The sequence below is a fragment of the Meles meles genome, chromosome 8 (genome assembly GCF_922984935.1).
Source record: "Meles meles chromosome 8, mMelMel3.1 paternal haplotype, whole genome shotgun sequence".
Taxonomy (NCBI): Eukaryota; Metazoa; Chordata; class Mammalia; order Carnivora; family Mustelidae; genus Meles; species Meles meles.
In genome coordinates this window covers 94376198-94398709 of record NC_060073.1, presented here as the reverse complement: position 1 = coordinate 94398709, position 22512 = coordinate 94376198, and the positions used below count along the sequence as shown (strand labels likewise).

Here is a 22512-nt window from a genome sequence, read left to right as displayed (position 1 = left end):
TGTGAACGGTGGCCTTGTTTCCCAAGACAGCTGGCCGGGGTACAAATACTAGCTGTGGCCCCTGGCACACCTGAACAGAAAGCTATCTGGCCCAAATATCTCAAGCTCTTTTGTTGAATTAGCAATTGCAGCAAGTGAGTAGGAGACTGGCAGGTGGGTGTTCTGGAGCCCTGAAAGCCTTTCTTACAGATGGTTCTGGGTGGTAACTATGACTCAACAATCACAATCCCAACTTGTTAGGATAAAATACTGGAGAATGGAAAGAGGCACACTTTTAAGTACCAAGCTGTTTCTTTAAGTTCGTGCGCTTTACTGTTTTAACTGAGAAAAAAATATTAAAATAGGTTACAGGCAATTATTGTACAACCCAACTTTTCCTTACTTAACACTATGCATTTAACACAAGAGAAAACAGTGTAACTACCTGTTCGCGATACCTCAACTCCTGAAACACTACACAGCCTTTTTTGTTGTTGTTCAAATAGGCTGAGCCACTGCGTTGGCCCAGCGCTAAGCAGCAAACTGATACTGGTTTAAAGTAGTTCCTTTTGTATCCAATTCACTTCCTCTGTGAACAGGTTAATGAGGGTCTCACCTGCTGTTCATTTTCAAGTTCTCCTTCTTCCACCTCAAGTCCCCTTTTGCAAATTTAAATATAAAACACGGAATGGGGGCACCTGGGTGGCTCAGTGGATTAAGCCTCTGCCTTCAGCTCAGGTCATGATCTCAGGGTCCTGGGATCGAGCCCCGCCTCGGGCTCTCTGCTCAGCAGGGAGCCTGCTTCCTCCTCTCTCTCTGCCAGTCTCTCTGCCTACTTGTGATCTCTCTCTCTCTCTCTCTCTGACAAATGAATAAATAAAATCTTTTAAAAAAGAAAAAAAAAAAAAACACAGAATGGTCAAAGACAAGCATTTGATTAACCAGATGGTGAGCCCAGACAGATGACATAATGAGGCAGTCATTGCCTTCATAAAAATTCCATCTTACTGGCAATTAATTAAGACTTATAATCTAGGGGCGCCTGGGTGGCTCAGTCGTTAGGCATCTGCCTTCAGCTCCGGTTGTGATCCCAGGGTTCTGGGACCCAGCCCCGCATCAGGCTCCTTGCTGGGTGGGGTGTCTCCTTCTCCCTCTCATCTGCCTACTTGTGCTCTGTCAAGTAAATTAAAAAAAAAAAAAAAAAAAGAAGACTTATAATCTAAATTCAACCTTCTTCAAATGTCAAGTTCCTCCATCTTAATGAAACTAACTATAGGAGGCCAGCATCCACTGGTCTAGTATACAGAATTGCCTTCTACGAGCTAGGACATTTCTTAAAGTACAGTGCAGTGTAAAAATATTGAATGTGGAGGCAAATAAAAAGTTCTCTATCTTAACAACTGAAATAACATCATCTGACTTAGCTAATTCGCAGGCTTGCTGTTAAGATAGAGTGGGATGTTTGTTATAATAGAGTATAACAGTATAGAGTATATTACAAATGTTAATAACTAGATTACGATCACCACAGGCTAAGCATCAGATCATGAAGGTATCTTATCCAGAAAAGTCTTACTTCCAATTAAAAGGTATTTTAATACATTTTCATTACTAAACAGTTGATTTGGGAATAAATACCTCATAACTATAAGCAAGGGTTCTCGCATCTGACATATGACACTAAAAATATGTATATTTCCAATTAAAATGGGTGGACTCTTCAAACTCTGCGGTTAGCACTTTCTTCCACAGAGCCACAAACAGTGGCATCCAGCCACACCTCTCTGCAAACACTACCTTCAGAGCACATGTTAGATTCATTTGCAAATCCACTGATGAAGTGGTTAAGGGAGATCACAAAATTGGAGTCCCCTAATGGATGCAGTTTTTTATTTTAAAATGCATCATAAGCACGGTCCATCTTAAGGAAAATGTGTACTGTGGAAATCCAATGGTACTTAAGTAAGCACCACTGGAATAGGAACAATTTTAACTATGCCGTTTACATGCCAGGCATTGTGAGATGGCCTTTAAATACTCAATTTCAATCTTCACAACAACCAGAAATTTGTATTTGTCCAAGGTCATAATGCTCGTAAGTGGGATTGAACGGATATCCCTTTCACTACCAGAGCTTGATCATTTCCCTCTCCGCTGCACAGCTTTCTTCTGGGCAAAACTGCCAGAACGCAGGCGTGGCTTGGATCTGCTCCTGTTGCCCTGGCCTCCCACCGGATGATGCAATCACTAGGTTAGGCTTAGATCCCAAAGGAACCCGGGGAGGTTGTAATTTACCAAACCCACAAAGAGATTTAAATAGGCAAATCAGTCTATAGCCAGATTAGCTGAGGTAACTACAAAGCATAGTGAAGAGCACCCATTATAAAAATGAAATAACTTTTAAAAACACAATAGGGGCGCCTGGGTGGCTCAGTGGTTTAAGCCTCTGCCTTCGGCTCAGGTCATGATCTCAGGGTCCTGGGATCGAGCCCCGCATCGGGCTCTCGGTTCAGTGAGGAGCCTGTTTCTCCCTCTCTCTCTGCCTGCCTCTCTGACTACTTGTGACTTCTCTCTCTCTGTCAAATAAATAAAATATAAAAAAAAAAATAATAAAAATAAAAAAATAAAAAATAAAAACACAATAGTATTTATTAAATGCCTATTCTATGGCCAGCATTGTTTTAGGAACTGAAGAACAGACTGGATGAGAGATTTGTATTAAAATTTTCAGCAGAGAGGGAAATATAAAGAATATTAATTCACTGTTGTAACAAAACAAAAGCTACCTGGGTGTACAGAACAGAACATAGCAGCCCTCAAACATTAACTGAATCAACTCATATCAGGAAAATTAATTGCTTCAAATATCTTTTCTGCTTATCTCATGTATATGCATTTCTCTAGCAAGGGAATTGCTGGGCTTCAGAGTCTGCATATCTTTGACTTTCTAGATAATTCCAAACTGCCTTCCAAAGTAGTCATACCAAGTTATATTCCTATCAGCCAGATATGAATATTCCTGTTGCTCAAGAGCATTAGGATTCGGTATTGCCAACTGTAATTTAGGTATACAGTAATATGGCACTGTGGTTGAAATTTGCATCTCTTTGATTATTAACAAGCTTGAACACCTTACTATGCAAATATTTAATAGACGTTTGGCTATCTCCTTTTCTGAAATGCCTATTGAAGACTTCCCCCCATTATTCTATTAATGGAAGCAACATCTTATTTAAGATTCCATATCTAAGACCTATACTGAGGTCATGAATATTCTCCTATATTAGCTTCTGAAGGCTTTATTGCTTTGTCTTTCATCTGCCATGCCTCTTGGGTCATAAATTAAGTGTCTGAATTCATGTGAATCTATTTCTGTACTCCTCATGGTGTTCTACTGATCAATTAGCCTATCCTGGTGCCAATACACACTGTCTTAATTACGACGCTCTTCTTGATCTCCAGTAGAGATGTTTTTCCAATTTATTTTTTCTTTTTCAAGAGTCTCTTGTCTTTTCTTGGGCATTAGCAAAAAATTTAGTATCACCTTGTTATTTTTTTTAAACTTGCTGGGATTACATAACACCTTGCAATATCAACTCCAATCCTTGAACCAGTGTATCTTCTTCATTTATTTAGGTTTCACTTAGAGTCACTCAATAAAATCTTAGAATTTTTTTTCTGTAAAGGTCTTTCTTAGACATGTATTTTTTATACATATTCTCTTAGACTTAAAATATATGTCCGGGGCACCTGCGTGGCTCAGTGGGTTAAGCCTCTGCCTTCGGCTCGGGTCGTGATCTCAGGGTCCTGGGATCGAGCCCCGCATCGGGCTCTCTGCTCAGCGGAGAGCCTGCTTCCCCCTCTCTCTCTGCCTGCCTCTCTGCCTACTTGTGATCTCTCTCTGTGTGAAATTAAAAAAAAAAAAAAAAGTCCAATAGTTTTTTTTTCAAAGATACTGTTTTTAAGCAATCTCTACACTCAATATGATACTCAAACCCACAACTCCAAGATGGGGTTACATGCTCTACCAGCTGAGCCAGCCAGGTGTCCCATATGTCCTAAAATTTATAAGTGGTGAAAAAACATGGATCTGAAAAAAGATAAGATTGTTTCTATTTTTTTTAAGATTTTATTTATTCATTTGACAGAGAGACACAGTGAGAGAGGGAACACAAGCTGGGGGCGCAGGTGGAAGAGGGAGAAGCAGGCTCCCCACTGAGCAGGGAGCCCAATGTGGGGGCTTGATTCCAGGACACTGGGATCATGACCTGAGCTGAAGCCAGAGGCTTAATGACTGAGCCACCCAGGTGCCTATTTCTAATTTTTTTTTAATTTTTAAGTAATCTCTACATCCAACGTGGTGGGACTCAAACTCACAACCCTGAGATCAAGAGTCACATGTTCCATTGACTGAGCCAATCAGGTACCCCAAAAAGATATATATTTTTTAATGATGTATAAAAAGATACCATTTTTAAGAAATGATGGGGCACCTGGGTGGCTCAGTGAATTAAGCCTCTGTCTTCAGCTCAGGTCATGATCTCAGGGTACTGGGATCAAGCCCCGAATCGGGCTCTCTGCTCAGCTGGGAGTCTGCTTCCCCCCCACTCTCTGTGCCTGCCTCTCTGCCTACTTGTGATCTCTGTCTGTCAAATAAATAAATAAAATCTTAAAAAAAAAAAAAAGAAAGAAAGAAATGAGAGAGCACAAGCAGCGGGAGAAGCAGACAGACAGGGAGAAAGAATTTCAAGCACATTCCCAGCTGAGCACAGAGCCCAACACAGAGCTCAATCTCACCACCCCGGGATCATGACCTGAGCTGAAACCAAAAGTCAGAAGCTTAACTGACTGAGCCACCCAGGCACCCCTCAAAAAAAAGATACATTTTTTGATGAGACACCAGACTTTGGGATAACTCATATATAAATATGAATATAAGTGTTCTTAAAATTTTTAATGGAACAAAGTTCTTCAAAGTACAATTTCTGCTGCATAATTTAATTTAGTTTTGGGTATATATTTTTAAAACTTTATTTATTTATTTTGACAGAGAGAGATCACAAGTAGGCAGAGAGAGAAGGGGAAACAGGCTCCCCGCTGAGCAGAGAGCCCAATGCAGGGCCCCATCCCAGGACCCTGAGACCATGACCCGAGCCGAAGGCAGAGGCTCCAACCCACTAAGCCACCCAAGCACCCCAGTTTGGGGTATATTTTTAAGTAATCTCTACCCCCAACCTGGGGCTCATATTCACAACCCCAAGATCAAGAGTGACATGCCTCACTGACTGAGGCAGTCAGGCTCTCCATAATTTAGGGGGTGGGGAATTGTTGTTGTTTATTTAAGATTTTTTTTTAAGAATTTATTTATTTATTTATTTTAGAGAGAGTGAATGAGTGAGCAGGGAAGGGCAGAGGGGAAAGGAGAGGAAGAAAGAATTTGAAGCACACTCAGTGCTGAGCACAGAGCCCAAAGTGGGGCTAGATCCCACCACCAGGAGATCATGACTTGAGCTGAAACCAAGAGTCGGACTCTCAAGCAATGGAGTCACCCAGGTGTCCCCCCATGATTTAGTTTTAATTCTAGAATTAACATTTTATAGTTATGTCATATCTTACTTCAACAGCTTTAACGTACTTGAGAAAACTTACACGTCACATAAACAAGTGTCCTAAACACCGACTGGCTGTAGGTCCTTATATTTATTAATGTATGAAGTACTTAATTAAAATCCTGAATAATTTCATTCATCAACTTCAAGAGAAGATGGATAAATGAGTAAGAGACTAAAATCTGATTAATACACACACCATCGCCTGAGATTGAGAACCCACACACCTTGCTCCTAGCCTAGCTCCCACCACTCTTACATCATTTGCTAAAATTGTCTCCTTGTTGTCATCTGTAGTTACAATACCGTTCTGTCAATGTCACACATTAAGGAAGAAATGTAAACAGATGCCTTCGAAAACACTAAAAAGTTAAGTCAAACACAAAGCAACAATTAGCTAAAGGTATTAGAGCTATGCCACCATCAGAGGACATAATAATGTTGCCCATAATCATAGTTTGTAGTAACTCCGAAAATAACACCCAAAACACTAACCTCAAAATCTTCAAGCAAGAAGAGATTTGCACACAAAAAATAAAAATTTTGAAGAGAAGAAAACCTCAGAAACCACTTTGAGTATCTTAAAATTAATTACCTTCACTCCTTTATGCCTCCAAACATCTTAGAATCCAGTAGACATTCTTGTACTGCATTTCTGTATGAGGAGGCTAAAATGTATCCAACACTTCTAGAAATTTACAACATATTTAGGAAACAAGAAATAAGCACAAATAATTGCTATATGATATGAATTAAGTACCCAATAAGTGCTACTATTATTACAGAACAGTACAAAAGCCCTGTAGGACATTCAGAGACAAGAGGGAGCAATTTCAAGTACGATGATCAACGGGACCGCCATGAAGAATGTGTGCTTTCAGTCTGCTCTAATACAGGGCCTGGCAGATCACAGCCCAAGGGTGGCTCAACGCCTGTTTTGGGTATAGCCTGTGAGCTAAGATTGGTTTTTACATTTTAAATAGTTGAAAAGACTCCAAAAAAAGAGTATTTCATAACACATGAAAATTACAGTACATCACACTTCAGGGTTCATAAATAAAGTTTAATTGGAACACAACCATGCTTCACATGACGGATGTGAAGGATCAGTTGTAACAGGGACCATATGGCCCACAAAACCACAACTATTTACTCCCTGGTTCTTTACGGAAAAAAGTTTACCAGCCAACTGCTGGAGAAAGATGGGCGGGATTTTGCTGGACTGAACTAGAAGAGGAGGTGGGGGCAGGGGGATGACACAAACATTCCATTTGAGAAATGAAGGTGTGAAAACATGACGGAAAACTCCAGAATACCACAGGGACAGTGGGAAGACTGGTTTGGCTAAAGCAGAGGGTCCAAAATCGGTAGTTAACTGAGCCACTGATCCCTATGTGCTTTGTTCCTGAGACAGCTACATTACTGTGGTCACTGATAACAAGCATTTTCATACCAGGACAATGAGACTGGTACTATTATTATCCCCATTAATAATTAAGAACTAGTCAGAGTGCCTGGGTGGCTAAGTCTGTTAAGCAGCTGCCTTCAGCTCAGGTCGTGATCCCAGGGTCCTGGGATCTAGCCCCACATCGGGCTCCCTGCTTGGCAGGAAGCCTGCTTCTCCCTCTCCCATGCCCCCTCCTTGTGTTCCCTCTCCCACTGTCTCTCTGTCAAATAAATAAAATCTTTTTAAAAAATGATAATAATTAAGAATTAGTTAAACGACAGGTGCTTGGGTGGCACAGTCCATGGAGCAGCTGACTCTTGGCTTCCGCTGAAGGGTTGTGAGTCCGGGCTCTGTGCTCAGCCTGCAGCACAGTGCAGTCTTCTTGAGACTCTCTCCCTCTCCCTCTGCCCTTCCACACCGGCTCTCTGTCTCTCTCACTCCCTAAAATATAAATAAATACATCTTAAAAAAAAAAAAAACTAGCTATATGATTTAATAAAGAAACTACCCTTTCTCTGCCATATAAATATGATCTTTAATAGGTGGGGGGGCGGCACATGAGTGGCTCAATCAGTTAAGCATCTGCCTTTGGCTCAGGTCATGACCCTAGGGTGCTGAAATCAAGCCCTGCGTTGGGCTCCTTGCTCAGCAGGGGGTCTACTTCTCCCTCTCCCTCTGCCCCCTCTCCTTGATTATGGCTTGTGTGCTCTCTGTCAAACAAATAAATAAAATCTTAAAAAAGAAAGGAAGGGAGGAAAGAAGGAAGGAAGGAAGAATAAGCTTACAGACTTTATGTAGTGGGCCCAAGATGAGTCGATTGAGTCTAGTCTATGAATCTAGGTTCCTTTGCCCACAGAGCCCATGCTGTTCAATGCTACAACATATCAAACCTCCATACAGGGTAGTAAAAGGAAATATTTGTTTTCAAATACAGACATAAAAAGAACATGATTTTATCTGTAAGCTATGACTCTTGTGTGTTTAAAAGGACAGTTGTCCCCTGAGCTGGTCCAAAATGTTCTAACTTGGAATCAAACTATCATAGGAGGAAAAAAAAAAAAAAGTGAGCTTGATTTTCTCAGTTTGAACTTTCTCCCAGAAGTATTCCTTAAAGCTCTGAAAAAATGATACATTATAAAAATCAATGAGTAAGCAGACCCAGTTTGGGAAAATTCAGCTGATTATGCTTAGCTCAACTTTTTTTTAATGGATTATGTGTTCGATAAATTTTCATTTTATTATTTTAAGTTCAAATGATTGAGTATATTAATTCAATAACAGTTAACTCAATTATCTGGAAGTTGCTTTAAGGTTTTCTTCAAAAGAATAATGCTTCTGTGAAATCATAAGCGCTAAGAAAAAAATCAGACACACCTACATATTAGCGTATCTATTAGATGAAACTATAGAACCAAAAGATAATACATTGTATGAGGACTTACTGCTACTTGGAAACCCCACTCCTATTAAACTAAGACTGCAAGTTCAACAGAAATATCATGCAAGCCACATAGGCAGGCTACACATGTAATTTTAAATCTTCCAGTACCTCTGTTTTTTAAAAGTTGAAACAGGTGAAATTGCAATAACATATTTATTTAACCCAGTATATGTAACATATTATCATTTCAACATAATCAATATCTCAAGAGCACCTGGCTGGCTCAGTGGGAAGAGCATGTGACTCGAACTCAGGGTTATGAGTTTGAGCCTAACATTGGATATAGAGATCACTTAAAAATAAATAAACTGGGGCGCCTGGGGGCTCAGTCGGTTAAGCAGCTGCCTTCAGCTCAGCTCACGATCCCAGGGTCCTGGAATCAAGTCCCACATCTGGCTCCCAGCTTGGTGGGGAGCCTGCTTCTCCCTCTGCCTGCTGTTCTCCCTGCTTGTGCTCACTTGATCTTTCACTCTCTCTGACAAATAAATAAATCTTTTTCGAAAACTAAATAAATAAGGGGCGCCTGGGTGGCTCAGTGGGTTAAAGCCTGGCTCCCAGCTTGGCGGGGAGCCTGCTTCTCCCTCTGCCTGCTGTTCTCCCTGCTTGTGCTCACTTGATCTTTCACTCTCTCTGACAAATAAATAAATCTTTTTTGAAAACTAAATAAATAAGGGGCGCCTGGGTGGCTCAGTGGGTTAAAGCCTCTGCCTTCGGCTCAGGTCATGATCCCAGGGTCCTCAGATCGAGCCCCGCATCGGGCTCTCTGCTCAGCGGGGAGCCTGCTTCCTCCTCTCTCTGCCTGCCTCTCTGTGATCTCTGTCAAGTAAATAAATAAAATCTTTAACAACAACAACAACAAAAAACCTAAATAAATAAACTTTATAATTAACATTTTATCAATTGTTTCTTCATACTGAATCTCGAAATCTGGCATAAAAGTATTTTACACCTACAGCACTGGCCAAATTTCAAGTGCTCCATAGCCACATGTGGCTACTGCCTACTATTTTGGACTGCACAGATCTAAGGGATAGCTCTTCTAAAGATCAAAAGAGTTAAAAAGCTGTGGATTGCAACCATTGAGTGAGACCTAGAAAGTGCAAGACAGGGGTCAAGAAAGGAGCATGTAGCTCCAATATTCTAACGTTGAAATAAGAGTTCAACTAGGAAATAAATAACAATAATGGACCATTTTACCAGATAATGACCTTTCAGCAATCTACTTGGGGTTCTTAAAATATTGCACAGTATTGCTTCTATAATGTTTGTTTTCTCCACATTGTAACTAGTCTTGCTATAATTATGATTTGAGATTATCCATCATCTCCCCACCGCCTCTCCATTTCCTCACCACCACCCCCCACCAACCCCCACCACCACCACCGCCAAGGAATTTTCTAACTATTTCAAAGTTATCAAAAAACAAAACATAACAAAACCTACTTCCAGATGTTTTCCACAACTTGAACAAATTTAAAATCTACACAGATAATGTGTAAACCACGAAAGGATCTGGGAAAATGAATGGAAATAATGTTTCAGTACTGAGAGTGAAGTATCAATGTCATAGAAGGAGCTGGAGGAAATAAAATGAGAAGGCACCAGTCCAGAATGTTCCACAGAAATCTTGAAATAGTGTTGTAGCCTTGAGAACAAAAAAAGGACAGAGGCCAGATTTAGCAGTGATTCAAGTAAATCAGGTAAACGGTTTAATGCCAGAAGGAGAAGAAGGCTTCAAGGTAGAATGACCAAAACAATGAAGTCAGCAGCTCCCCTCTCACCTTCCTCCCCCTACACAGTACTCCAGGAGAATTCTATCTAGAGGCACCATTCTGCAAAGATTTGCTTATAGCAAACACTTCTTTTTTCTTAGCTCACTGGCTCTTTCTGGATACCAGACCAAATTCTCATTTGCTAATCTACTAAAATACCTATGACAAATTTAAACAATCATCAATAAACTCTGCTTGTAAAAAACATACAAATTGCTGGAGGGGTGTGTCGACACTCTTTGGGGAAAGAGGTGGGGCAGAGGAAGATTATGTATTGTAGGTGGTAATAGGTCAAAGTACATCAGCATTCAATTTTAAAACAAACTCTGACTAAACAATTCAAACACTGCAATGACAGCATGTTTAATAGTTTGTCTTTTACCAAAAGAAAGCATGTAGTCATGATGTGTTTACTAGTGCTTGAAATGTAAAATTAAGGAAACTATAATTATAGCTCAATAATTTTCAGATCTGATCAATTCTGCTTGTTACTCAGAAACCTATCCCATTAGGACACGTTTTTAAAAATAAAATGAGTCAGTTCAGAGGATTTCATGATGCACCCCCTCAAGTAATGGAGGAAAGTACAGACAGTACCCAATTATCAGTGAAGTAATGAGGGTACCTATCTGCATGAAAAACAAGACCAGAAACAAAAACACCAAATATCATGATGCCAAGTTTGTAAAAATGTTTCATACACACATTCACACTAAGATCTGAATCACACTAAAATATAAGCAAGGATTATCTCTGGTAATTTTAGGTAATTTTTATTTTATACTGTTTCCATATTTTCTGTTTTTCTATGATCATGTATTATTGTTAAAACTAGGAAGAAAAAGTAAATTTAAACAAGTGGAAACTCAGGCAGTACCAATCAATTTAGGATTGTATTGGATTGATAGGCTATCTCTTATACCATCATATTCTAAGCAAAAAACATTCAGGGCCCTTGGAGACATGAACTTTGCCTTATCTATCATACATACTTGATTATATTCACATGTACAATACATGATGTGCACATTGATACTTGTGCTACAAAACATTAGGAAACTAAAAATGATTCATTTAGGAAAACAGACCGCAGGTAAGCACCCTTGCAATACGAAGAGTCAAGAGTGGGATGGCCAAGGAATAAATCAGTTAAGGGGAGTCACAAGGTGGGAATGTCTTGTTCCAAAATTTTAAAATGTACATCTACTACAAGTTGTTCACTTTATTTCTTTTTTAAAGATTTTATTTATTTACTTGTCACAGAGAGAGCACACGCAGAGGGAGCCCAGAGGGAGAAGCAAGCTCCCCACTGAGCAAGGAGCTCAGTAAGGGACTGGATCCCAGCACATGGGATCACGATCTGAGCCAAAGGCAAGAGGCTTAAGATACTGAGCCACCCTAGGGACTGGATCCCAGCACACGGGATCACGATCTGAGCCAAAGGCAAGAGGCTTAAGAGACTGAGCCACCCAGGCAACCCTATATTATTCACTTTAAAACGGCCCCTTTTGTAAAACTATCTCACCTCAACTCATGAAAAAAGTAATGTAGAAGTTACTTCTAAACATACAATCAGCACTGCTTTAAAACGGGGGTTTGCCCCCCAACAAAGGCAATTTTCTCAGTTCTAGAGCAACATGTTAATAATGGTTCATCAACGTGGAAACTATTGTGGTATTGGGGATAGACTGGGTAGAACAGTACCAAAAACAGAGTACCTTCCGGCCTTCAAAGACCTTATCCCAAAAGGTAGAGTGATAACAAAGGAACGGGTCGTGCAAAGAGGCCCCAAAACAGTCGTGAGGGCTTTTGTTAAGGTAAGTACTGTTGAGGTTAAAACTTCGTGGGACAAGATTTGAACAGATGACGGTGCAGAATTAGGCACATGGCTGAGCTGCGTGGACTCGTCGCACACTTAATCCTCGATGACAGCACCAAAACCAGCCCTTCCTGTGCTTAAGCATACACAAACATCGACTGAAATGACTGAAATCCAACAAAACCGCCAAGCAAGGGTAAACACGCACGCACACAAAATTCAAGAGCGCTGCGTTCATTTTCCTTGGTCGAGTACCTAACACCTGGCTACTGACTAAAAAATGCTAACGAAAGCTGAGGATCGCCTGGAACCTGCACACCATCAACCTGCCCCAAAGGGCCTCTGGCTCACGCCTTTGCACGCAACACCGAGCACAGGTTGGCCTCGGCCTCCGCCCTGCCCACCCCGGGCCGCTGTTTACCAAGACTGACCCAAAAGTGCCATCCCCGCGCCCCTCCAAGCCGGGCCTCCCCGGGTCCCGCCGACGCCAACTTGTAAACATGGGACTGGGGGAACGGGCAATCAATGGCAGATGGGCAGCGCGGCCTCAGGAGACAAAGCAGGGCGCCCCATCCGAGGGAGCCCTCCATCGCGCGGGCACGCCTGGCCCTGAGCCCCGGGCCGCGCCGCCACCCCCGCGCCGCCCCCCGGGTACCCGGCCGGCGGAGACCGCCCGCCGCACCCCGAGCGCCGGCCCAACCGCCGCGGCAGGAGCGCGCAGGGCGCCCAACTGCCGTCCCGGCCCAACCAACGCGGGCAGGGGAGGAGAGGTGCGCGCGGCCGGCGGAGCGTGTGAGCCACTCGGGGGTCGCAGGGGGGAGGCTGCGCGCGGGGAAGGCAGGGGCCAAGAGGCGCCGAAGCCATCGCTGAACGCGGCGCCAGAAGGGGCTCCTTTAGGGGGTTTTGCCCCTTTCCCCTTAGAAGGTGCAGATGGTTTGACCCCCCACCCCGAGTGAGGTGCCTTGTCCCAGCCCCGGCTGGACTGTACCATCGGGCGGTGCCGCCGGGATTTCTCCCCCCCACCACCACCATCAGTTTTCCCCCCCCCCACCCGGGTCCGCGGTCGGTTGGCCCCGACCGGGCTCTGAGACGCGGAAAGAGCTTGGCGCCATTTTGGGTGGGACTAAGCAAAGACGAAACACCCTCCCAGTCGATGGGGTACTCTGGACGCTGGCTTATCCGGTTCCCTTAATCCTTTAGGTACTTACACGACGTTGGGTGAGGGGAGCTGGAAGATCAGCGGGTCCCCGATCCTCTCTCCCTAGGGGTGATGGAAATCAAACCCCCCCCGCCACCTCCAGGTGGTTCTTCCCGCCGCAGAGTGGGAGCAGCATAAAAGGCGGGGCCTTATTAGCATAATCTGCCTGGCAACCTGATCTCGACGTTATGTGATTGGTTGAACTCTGTAAACCCCGTGCCCTGCCTAGAGACGAGTAACGCTGGGGCGAACTGACAGGCCCAGATTTAAGACTCATGACGAAGATCCTGAGACGCTTATTCAGGCGGCAGAGAAAGCCAAAAGGAGATTCACACAATGGCCCAATGACTGAAGGCCTCTTTATTTCGTGCTCTGCTGTTCATTTAAAACCCAATCAAAGAGCGGGTCTCAGGCAGCGCTCGCCTGCGTTTGTACTCTAAGCCAATCAGAAAAGCCGACTCTTCGTTCAGGGTCAAGCCTGCCCCAAGGGTCCGGTGGCAGCGGACGTGGGGAACGGCCGGCCTCGGTGGCCCAGGTAGCAGGGATGGAGTGCTTATGGGGCCCAAGCCAGTACCCCACACCCGAGAGGCCCTGTGTCCTGAGACGCCGAGCCAGGGACGTGGCGGGACGAGCGCGCCGCAGGCTTACGGGCGTGCTCCGGCTTGGCGCCTTCACAGACTTGCACCTGAAGCCGACCTGCCTGCGGAGTCTCGGCTGAACCGATGCTACGCGCCAACCCGAGAGCAGCGCGGGCCTCGGCCGGTCGGCACGCGTCTTCCTGGGCCTCGGGTTCCAGGCTTCTGGGTGTCCAGCGCCCGCCGCGCCCTCCTGCTGCTGACGGTGCCTCCACCTCTGACCCCGCGACTCTGTCCGTGCTCAGTCCTTGCCAAACCCTGGAGCGCCTCACGGCATCGCTCCTCGACCCTTTTCCCATTCTGGAAAAGGAAAGGTTTTTCCAGAAACACAAAGCATTATTCAACAGTGATTAACCAGTGACTCAGGCACTCATTTCTTAACCTCAGGCTTCTACTTCCTACCATCCCGTAAAATTCCCTTCCCAAAGGGTAGTCAGGTGCACAGAAATGAACCCAAGCTTTGGAGCAAGATCCCCAACCCTAGATAGCCACCCCTAATATGAATGAATGGCAACTAGATCTGAAAGAGACCTTGAACCCTTGGACCTTCCCGAGAGCAGTTTTTCCATCCAAAACATCTACCTTGCTACATTGTTTTGAAGATTAAGTGAGATTTACATGTAAAAATACCTCCCACCTTGCAACTTAAAACGCAGTGTTAATGGTGATAAAGGAGATAAAACTGCTGAACTAATTGGCTAACCAAGAAAAAGTGGAAGAAAGCCCAACTAAGCAGAGGACTTGAGAACAGAAAACATCCAAGGGTGGGAGGGGAATTGGTGTAATCCATTCTACAATGTCCTCCTTACTGTTTTGTTTATTTAAATAAACTGGAAACAAAGTGGAAAGAAGAGGAGAACATTGGCTTTTTAAAACTTCAAGACAGTTGATTACTTTGTAGTAAGCAATTTGATAACTAGACCAATTCTTGTTCCTCCACAGGGAGGGAGATGCCACAGGACTTAGAATTAAGTGATCCATAAACACTTGAAATTTTTTTTTCTTTTCAGCCTAACAGTATTCATTGTTTTTGCACCACACCCAATGCTCCATGCAATTCGTGCCCTCCCTATTACCCACCACCTGGTTCCCCAACCTCCCACCCACCGCCCCTTCAAGACCCTCAGATTGTTTTTCAGAGTCCATAGTCTCTCATGGTTCACCTCCCCTTCCAATTTCCCTCAACTCCCTTCTCCTCTCCATCTCTCCATGTCCTCCATGTTATTTGTTATGCTCCACAAATAAGTGAAACCATATGATAATTGACTCTCTCTGCTTGACTTATTTCACTCAGCATAATCTCTTCCAGTCCTGTCCATGTTGCTACAAAAGGTGGGTATTCATCCTTTCTGATAGAGGCATAATACTCCATAGAAACACTTGAATTTAATTGAGAAGGCAAAATGGACCTGATGAGGCACATGTAAGTAACATCACTGAACGGAAGTCAGTTGCCTTAGGAAAGACTATATTGTTTAAGAAAGTCATTCCAATGTTCCCCTTTAGCCCCGTGCTTGCACAAACAATGCCAGAGGCTGGACAGGTCCACTCCTACAGCCTTTGACCTCTAGAGAAAACGTTCCCCATTTTGAGATTTGACATATCATGCTCTCTGATGGATTAGGATGGTCCCAAATGAGGTCAGCTAGACCAGAAATGTCAAGGAAACCAAAAGGGGAAATTGACATGAGAAATGGGGCTAGCTGGACTGCAGAGTACAAGATACCCTCATGGACTCTGAGAAATGGTCTGAAACTTCAGAGTGCACACATATTACAGTTGGACCCCAGCCCAATGATATTTTTTTATTCAGAAGGCCTTGAGTGAGCCTCAGTCATATGCATTTCACATAATTTTTTTAATATTGTTTTTTAAGTTATCTCTATACCCAACGTTGGGCTCAAACTCATGACTCGGAGATCAAGAGGTGCACTCTCTACTGACTTAGCCTGCCAGGTGCCCCTCATATAAATTTTTATTTTTAAATTTATACTCAGTAAAATTCACTCCTCTGGTATACTGGTATTTATTGAATATGTACTGTATGTAGTAGAGCCAACAGAAGAAAATGAGATAATTCCAGGTGATAAGTGCTATGAAGAAAGTAAAGCAGAGGCACCTGGGTGACTCAGTCGTTTAAGCTTCTGCCTTTGGCTTAGGTCAGGATCCCACAATCCTAGGATCAAACCCACATGGCACTCTCTGCTCAGCAGGGAGTTTGCTTTTCCCCCTCCCTCTTCCCTCTGGCTCCAACTGCTCCTCCCCCCACTCTTGCAAGCTCTCACTCAAATAAATAAACTTTTTAAAAGATTTTATTTATTTATTTGAGAGAGAGAGACCGAGCAGGGGGAGGAGCCAAGGGGAGAGGGAAAAGCAGGCTCTGTCACAGGACCCTGGGATCATGACCTGAGCTGAAGGCAGATGCTTAACTGACTGAGCCACCCAGGTGCCCCTCATATAAATCTTAAATAAATAAATAAAAGTAAAGCAGGAAAATGCGAGTGTCAAAGATTGTTTATTTATTTATTTATTTATTTGAAAAAGAGACAGAGATGACAACAGAGAGCACAGGCACGGAGAACAGGGAGAAGCATGACGAGCTTCTGGATCATGACGAGCTCAAGGCAGATGCTTAACTAACTGAGCCACCCAGGTACCCCCTTTTTTTTACGGTCATATTTATTTATTTGAGAAACAGAGAACACGAGCGAGAGAGCGCAAGCAGGGAGAGCAACAGAGGGAGAGGGAGAAGCAGACTTCCCACTGAGTAGGGAGCCTGCCAAGAGGCTTGATTTCAGGACCCTGAGATCATGACTTGAGCCAAAGGCAGCGACTTAACCAACTGAGTCACCCAGGCATCCCCAAAAAAGTCTTTTCTAAAATACTAACATTTGAGCTGAGGCTTGAGACTTGAATAATTTTTTTTAAAAATGCACCCATTAAAATTAACAACACAGGATACTACAGATACTGGTGAGGATGTGGAGAAAGCGGAACCCTCCTGCACTGCTGGTGGGAATGCAAACTGGTGCAGCCACTCTGGAAACAGTATGGCAGGTCCTCAAAAAGTTAGAAATAGAACTACCCTATGACCCAGCAATTGCACTACTAGGTAATTTACCCAAAGGATACAAAATACTGACTTGGAGGGATACCTGCACACCTATGTTTATAGCAGCATTATCAACAATAGCTAAATTATGTTAAGAGCCCAAATGTCCTTCCACTGATGAAGGGATAAAGAATATGTGATACACACACACACACACACACACATGCAGGAATACTACTTGGTCATAAAAAAAGAATGAAATCTTACCATTTTTGGAGTGGAAGCTCATTAAGGCAAGGATTTTTGTGCTGAATTTTTTTTTCACACTAAAAACAATAAGAAAGCCTGAGTTACTAGAATATAGGGCAAGGAGTATAGTGATACAAGAAAACTAGAAGAGATAGTAAGATCATACAACCAGATCACACAAGGTTTGGAATGTTCTAGTATTAGAGTTGTTATTTTACTTTAAGTGTGATTTAAAGTAGTTGGACATGGGGCACCTGGGTGGCTCAGTGGGTTAAAGCCTCTGCTTTCAGCTCAGGTTATGATCCCAGGGTCCTGGGATCAAGCCCCGAATCGAATCGGGCTCTCTGCTCAGCAGGGAGCCTGCTTTCTCCTCTCTCTCTGCCTGCCTCTCTGCCTACTTGTGATCGCTGTCAAATAAATAAATAAAATCTTAAAAAAAAAAAAAAGTAGTTGGACGTTTTAAGCAGGAGTATAATGTTTTTTGTTTTTTAAGACGATCCTGGCTGCTCTAGGGTGCTTATCTTGTTGGGTGAGAGGAGGAGAAATAAGAGATGAGGAGTTAGAAGTCTGTTGCAATATACTCTAAGCAAGAAATTGGTGATCTTGACTAAAAGAGGAGTAGTGTAAATGGAAAGAAGTGTGTGGATACCAGATATGTTTTGGAGGTAAAGCCACAGAACTTGCAAATTGATAAGATAATGGAAAGGAGTGGGGGTTTCTAGTGATGACAGGAGAGGATGGAGAATGACTTGAAAAATTGAGACTTTAAAAAAAAAAAAGAAAGAAAAATTGAGTCTCGTGTGACCAAGTGAATGTTGATGACTCCACTGAAATTGGGAAGATTGGGAGAGAAATGGTTAGAAAAATAAGTGTTCCATTGTGGTCATGCTAAGTTTGAAGTATATATTTTAGAAATCCAATTGGACATAATATACTGGCAGTTAGCATTCAAGGAGAGATCAGAGCTATGATACAATTTCAGGATTATCAGGCTTTACAATTACAATTACAATTATCAGGCTATGATACAAATTCAGACTATGAATTGTATTTAAATACATATGGTTGGGGTGCTTCGCTGGCTTAGTCGGTGGAACATGAGACTCTTGACCTCGGGGTTGTGAGTTCAACCCCCATGTTGGGCATAGTACCTACTAAAAAGAAAAACACATAAAGTTAAATGAAATCTAATTGGATAAGTTCATCTGATAAGGCTTGGGGGAGGGAGAGAATGTGTATGGAGAAGACAAGAGGGTCCAGGATTAAGCGGTTGGGAGCTGCTGAATTTAGAGATGGAGGAAGGAAGAAGAGTCAACAAAAGTGATTGTTAAGGCCACTAAAACAGGAGAACAGAAGAAGATGGTATCTGAGAAGCCTCAAGAAGGAAGTGTTTCCAGAAGGGTGTAGTAGTCAGCTGCCGCTAATTATTACTGAGAGGTAAAGAAAGATAAAGTCAGGGATGCCTGGGTGGCTAGTGAGCTGGGCATCTGCCTTCAGCTGAGGTCATGATCCTAAGGTCCCGGGATCAAACCCCACATCGGGCTCCCTGCTCAATGGGGAGACTGCTTCTCCCTCTGCCCCTCTCCCTGCTCATGTTTTCTCCCTCTCTCTCAAATAAAGAAATTTAAAAAAAAAAAGAAAGAGAGAAAGATCAGTCAGATAACCTGTGGATCTGGAAAGATGGAGTGGAAGTAGCTGATAAATTGTCAACAGCAGTTTCGGGGGAGGGTTAGGAAACAGAGCAGGAGTTGCCTGAAAAAAGAATGGGAGGTGAAGACTGACACCTGTTGCCAACAGTGTAGCAGATAATTAGGCCAACAAAAACATCTAAAATGCTGTATATGCAGTTCGTAAAAGACCTTTCTTAAATGTATCACAGAGCTGGCAACAGAGTGAGGAGTTTACAAAGGTTAACAACAAAGTGAGTAAAAAGGAAAGCAAATGAACAAAAGAGAAGGAATGCTGGAAAAAGAAAAACTGTCATTTAACAGCACCCGGAACAATTATTAACATTTCTCAAACAAGAATTATAGGTGTAGACTGAAATCAATAGATGAATATTTGATAGCATGATGTCAACACAGTCTTGAAATATCTCCACAAAAGATACTTAATAATTACAAGGAAAAGGATAATTATATAATGGAGAAATTTAGAGATACTATCATAGTGATCAAAGTTACTATCCTCAGGGGGCACCTGGGTGGCTCAGTCAGTTAAGGTTCTATCTACCTTTGACTCAGGTCATGATCACAGGGTTCTGGGATCAAAGTCCCAAATCGGGCTCCCTACTTAGTGGGGAGTCTGCTTCTCTCTCCACCTCTCCCCTCATGCTTGCCTATGTGCTCTCTTTCTTTCTCTCTCTCAAATAAGTAAAATACTTGGAAAAAAAAAAAAGTAAAGTTACTTTCCACAGGAATAGGACATGGATACATTGACAGATACAGCTTCACTTCTGCAATGTGGCTGCCAAAAATTAATAACCTGAATCTGATTATAAGGAAACAATAGGCAAACCCACACCGAGTGACATTCTGCAAGATAACTGGCCTATATTCACCTTAGATATATTAACATCATGGGACTCTATGGCTAGTTTAACCGGTTGAGCAGGTGACTCTTGATCTCAAGGTCTTGAGTTCAAGGTCCACTTTGGGCATGGAACCTACTTTAAAAAAAAAAAAATTAATATCATGAAAAACAAAGTCTGAGGAACCATTCCACACTAAAGGAGACTAAAAGGACAGAACAACTAAATGTCCCACATTTGAATCCTGAAGCAGGAAAAAACTTTTTTTACATGTATAGAGAACAATTGGTCACATTGGCATAAACTTTGTAGATTAGATAATAATATCATATAAATGTGAATTTCTTGATTTTGAGCATTGTATTATGGATATATGAAAGTATTTTCTTACTTTTAGGAAATAAACACCAGGTGAAGGGGAAATGTATCTGCAGTTTATTCTCAAACACTTCAGCAAAAGAAACAAAATTCCATTTACATGTGACTAAAATGTTAACATATGGAGAACCTGCATGATAGGTATATGGTAATTCTTGTACTATTTTTGCAACTTTTCTGTAAGTTCAAAATAATTAAACAAGATGATAGTCCAAAAAAATAAATAAGCCAGTCATTTGGCTTCAGGTCTGCACTGTGAGGAGAGAGGATGACTGACATGGAACTAGGTGGACTTCAGAGAAAGGATCAAGGAGTTTGTGACCAGGTCAGAGCTGTTCAGACCCTCACTCTTTTTTTTTTTTTTTAACGATTTTATTTATTTATTAGACAGAGAGAGAGAGAGAGCAAGCACCAGCAGGGGGAAGGGCAGACAGAGGGGGAGAGAGAAGCAGGCTCCCCCCAGAGCAGGGAGTCCCATTTGGTGCTCTATTCCAGGTCCCTGGGATCATGACCTGAGCTGAAGGCAGATCCTTAACCGAATGAGCCACCCAGGCGCCCCGAGCTTCAATCTTGTTCAGAAAAAAAACCAACAGGGTTCAGTTGTGGGTGACCGTGAGTGTAACTGAATGTTTGAAATTTATTATTTTAAATTTTAAAAATGTTTATTTAAAATCATATTAATGGGGGCAACTGGGTGGCTCAGTCTTGATCTCAACTGAACCCTGTATTAGGTTCCCAGCTTGGCTGGGAGTCGGCCTCTCCCTCTCCCTCTGCCCCTCCCCCCCACTCATGCTCTGTCTCTGTCTCTCTCTCCCAAATAAAATCTTTTTTTCTTTAAAGATTTTACTTATCTATTTAACAGAGAGAGAGAGAGAGAGATCACAAGGAGGCAGAGCAGCAAGCAGAGAGAAGAGGAAGCAGGCTACCTGCCGAGCAGAGAGCCCAATGCGGGGCTTGATCCCAGGACCCTGAGATCATGACTTGAGCTGAAGGCGGAGGCTTAACCCATTGAGCCACCCAGGCGCCCCTCAAATAAAAATTCACTTTAGGGGGTGCCTGGGTGGCTCAGTGGGTTAAAGCCTCTGGCTTCAGCTCCGTCAGGATCCCAGAGTCCTGGGATAGAGCACCGCATCTGGCTCTCTGCTCAGCAGGGAGCCTGCTTCCCCCTTTCACTCTGCCTGCCTCTCTGCCAACTTGTGGTCTCTGTCTGTCAAATAAGTAAATAAAATCTTTAAAAAAAATTTCACTTCGATGAACATATAGTGTATTATTAGTTTCAGAGGTAGAATTTAGTGATTCATCAATTCATATAACCCCCAGGGCTCATTACACCAAGGGCCCTCCTTAATGTCCACCCCCCCATTACCCCATCCCCCCAACCGAGTGAAATTTATATTGTGTTGGATAGTCTCCTCCAAAGTTCATATCTGAAACCTGTGACAGAGATCTTATTTTGGAAATCGGGTCTTTGCAGATATAATTAGTTAAGATAATGTCATACTCTGTAGGTCAGGCCCTAACAAAATGATGGGTGTTCTTATAAGAAGAGAAAATAGATGCACACTGCACAGAGAAAGATACATAAAGACAGAGGCAGAGGAGCCCCTGGCTGGTTCAGTCAGTAGAGCATGTGGCTCTTGATCATTGGGTTGTAAGTTTAAGCCCCACACTGGGTACAGGGATTACTTAAAAATTAAAAAAAAAAAAAAAATTTTTAAAGGCAAAGATGGATTATGACGTATCTTTAGGCCAAAGAAAACCGAAGACTTCCAGCAACCGCCAACAGTTTAAAGAAGGATTCTTCCCTAAAGTCTTTAGAGAGAGAATATTGCCCTGCCCACACCTTTATTTTGGACATCTAGGCTTCAGAACTGTGAGATAATAAATTTCTATTGTTTTAAGCACCCACCGAGTTGGTGGTACTCTGTTATGGCAGCCATAGGAAACTGAGTATAAAGCGAGTGGGAAGCCGGGCGGGTACAAGACTGTGTGTTGGGGTGAGGTACGTACTGGAATGTGGATGGCAGGAATTATAAACATTTATGAAATAGCAGCTATATCGGGCTTACTTTTGTTTGTTTATTTGTCAGATTTGAAAGGAAAAGTCTAAGGAATTGAACAGGAAAATATTTTCTGATGTTATTCTATATAAAATTAAATATACTTATTATGGAGTAGAAAATAAAAGAAAAAAAAAACAGGGGCTGGGGCACCTAGGTGGCTAAGTGGGTTAAGCATCCAACTCTTGATTTTGGTTCAAGGCATGACCCCAGGGTCCTGGGATCAAGCCCCTGTGGTAGGGAATCTGCTTGAGGATTTCTCTCCCTCTTCCCTTGCTCCTCCCTACCCCAAAAAAATAAATAAATGTTAAGGGAAAAAAAAAAAAGTCACCCCTGACTAGCT

General features: G+C 42.7%; 1 protein-coding gene across 2 annotated transcripts in view; it reads right to left on the bottom strand.

The window, feature by feature from the left end:
- The window catches only part of PRDM10 (PR/SET domain 10), a 97880-nt gene extending 83159 nt beyond the window's left edge, over nt 1-14721 (bottom strand). For both annotated transcript variants that reach the window (XM_046016870.1, XM_046016871.1), the window contains exon 1: nt 13276-14721. The gene's annotated coding sequence lies outside the window, so the exon portion shown is untranslated. The remainder of the gene's footprint in view (nt 1-13275) is intronic.
- Nucleotides 14722-22512: the final 7791 nt, after the last annotated feature.